The sequence below is a fragment of the Eptatretus burgeri genome, unplaced genomic scaffold (assembly GCF_056783735.1).
Source record: "Eptatretus burgeri isolate ZD-2024b unplaced genomic scaffold, Ebu_testis_v1 Ebu_testis_scaffold_368, whole genome shotgun sequence".
Taxonomy (NCBI): domain Eukaryota; kingdom Metazoa; phylum Chordata; class Myxini; order Myxiniformes; family Myxinidae; genus Eptatretus; species Eptatretus burgeri.
In genome coordinates, this window is record NW_028222317.1 from 1 (window position 1) to 2,500 (window position 2,500).

The 2,500-nt window shown below is 48.0% G+C and overlaps 1 non-coding gene across 1 annotated transcript; it reads left to right on the top strand.

Moving 5' to 3' along the window:
• The first annotated feature begins 912 nt into the window (after nt 1-912).
• Nucleotides 913-985, top strand: TRNAR-ACG (transfer RNA arginine (anticodon ACG)). The gene has a single exon. It is a non-coding gene; the product is annotated as a tRNA-Arg (tRNA).
• The last annotated feature ends 1,515 nt before the right edge of the window (nt 986-2,500 follow it).

The window sequence follows — 2,500 nt, forward strand, 5'->3', positions numbered from 1 at the left end:
CGTGGGGGGGGGGTTGGTAGTTTGTGGGTGGATTTTATCATGCAAAACCACCAGAGGTGAGTGAAAAGTCTTTGGGGAAGGTTTGAGCACCCATGGGTCAAAAGGTGTGGCTGTCAAATCAGAAGAGACACACACACAGTTGGAGTGTGATTGGGCTAATGGGGGTGGGGTTGGGCGTGGAGTTGGGGCAAAGTGCAAAACTATCCTGGAGGAGTGGACACATCATGCAAAGTGTGAGTGTGCCTTATTGGTGAAAGGGTGTACCCGCTATATGGAAGCAAGCACCTGTTGGTGGTGGGGGAGGGGAATGAGGGGTGTGGGGGGAGGTTTAAAATGTAAAACCACCCTGGTGGAGTGAACAGTCTTAAAGACAAGTTTGAGATGTCTGGGTCAAATGGTGTGGTCTGCTTTTCAGAAGAAGCGCACACATACACACACACACACAGACTTGCCTCAAATATGTCTGCAGATTGTGATGTTCACAGGATGGAGGGGAAGAGAATGAGATCACGGGGGAAGATCAAGAAGAGAGAGTTGATGTTTAACTCCTGCAGAGTCAATTCGGATGTAGAACTGTTTGCCAGAAAGTGTTGAGGAAGATGAGGGGAAAGTTTAAAAAGAGGAAGAAGTTTTATGTGGAGGAAGAACTTGATGAGATGAACCGTCACAGGTGATGGGGAGAAGTCCATGCAGGTGTGGAGTGAAAGAATATTTTATTCTTGACAGATTTGGGGTCTGGGTGGATTGTTTTGAGCAGCACATTTTAACATCACTCCACATTGGTTTCATTAACATGTGTTAATGATTCACATTCCCACAGGAGAAGTTGGTGACCATATTTCCCTGAACCTTTGTGTTCATCTCACCGTCATTTCATCATTTGGGTAAAGAGATGAACATCATTCGTCAGGTGGGCCAGTGGCGCAATGGATAACGCGTCTGACTACGTATCAGAAGATTGTAGGTTCGACTCCTACCTGGCTCGAGCGTTTATTTAATTTTATTTTTGAACCAGGTCGGTTTCATGAGGTCACGTGGTCGCATTCACATGTTTAATATTTGTTTCTTCTTGAAGTGTGTTCCTCCGACTGGAAGTCGAACCTTCGGTGGTGATTCAGTGTCTCTTTATAAGGAGGACATGAACCGTTCAAAAGTCCTCGTGACCTTGGCCCGGTCCAAATCCACCTTTTTGGTTCCATATCCGAGGAGACCAGAGATTGACACCGACATATTCTGAAGATCGTGAGGCATTTTATTTACCCATTGCATGATTGGCACCGGCACATCATGGTCTGCCCTTTTTGAAAGACATCACGAATCTGTCACGTTCACATGGAACACGGGAATTTCAAAATGACGTATAAATGCGAAACGAACCGTGTGTGTGTGTGTGTGTGTGTGTGTGTGTGTGTGTGGTGTTTCTGTGTCCGTGTGTATGAGTGTTTGTGCGTGTGTGTGTGTTTGTGCGTGTACGTTTGTGTGTGTATGTACGTGTAAGCGTGTGTGTGTGTGTCTATGTGCGTGTACGCATGTGTGTGTATGTGCGTGTACGTGATTGTATATGTGTGTATGTGCGTGTACGTGCATGTGTGTATGTGCGTGTGTATGTGTGTATGTGCGTGTGTGTGTGTGCGTGTTCGCGTGTGTGTATATGTGCGTGTGTGCACGTGTGTGTGTGTGTATGTGCGTGTGTATGTGTGTATGTGCGTGTACGCGCGTGTGTGTGTGTGTGTGTGTGTGTGTGTGTGTGTGTGTGTGCGTGTACGCGTGTGTGTGTATGTGCGTGTGTGCACGCGTGTGTGTGTATGTGTGTGTGTGAGTGTGCGCGAGTGTGTGTGTGTGTGTGTGTGTGTGTGTGTGTGTGTGTGTGTGTTTGTGCGTGTACGCGCGAGTGTGTGTTTGTGTTTGTGTGTGTGTGTTTGTGTGTGGTGTTTCTGTGTCCGTGTGTATGAGTGTTTGTGCGTGTGTGTGTGTGTTTGTGCGTGTACGTTTGTGTGTGTATGTGCGTGTATGCGTGTGTGTGTCTATGTGCGTGTACGCATTTGTGTATGTGCGTGTACGTGTGTGTATATGTGTGTATGTGCGTGTACGTGTGTGTGTGTGTGCATGCGTGTGTGTATGTGTGTGTGCGCGTGTGTGTGTGTGTGCGTGTGTGTGTGTGCATGTGTGCACGTGTGTGTGTATGTGTGTGTGCGAGTGTGTGTGTGCGGGCGTGTGTGTGTGTGGGTGCATGTGTGTGTGTGTTTGTGTTTGTGCATGTACGCGCGCGTGTGTGTGTGTGTGTGTGTGTGTGTGTGTGTGTGTGTGTGTGTGTGTGTGTGTGTGGGTGTGTGTGTGTGTGTGTGTGTGTGTGTGTGTGTGTGTGTGTGTGTGTGTGTGTCTGTGTGTGTGCGTGGGGGGGTTTTGTAGTTTCTGGGTGGATTTTATCATGCAAAACCACCAGAGGTGAGTGAAAAGTCTTTGGGGAAGGTTTGAGCACCCATGGGTCAAAAGGTGTGGC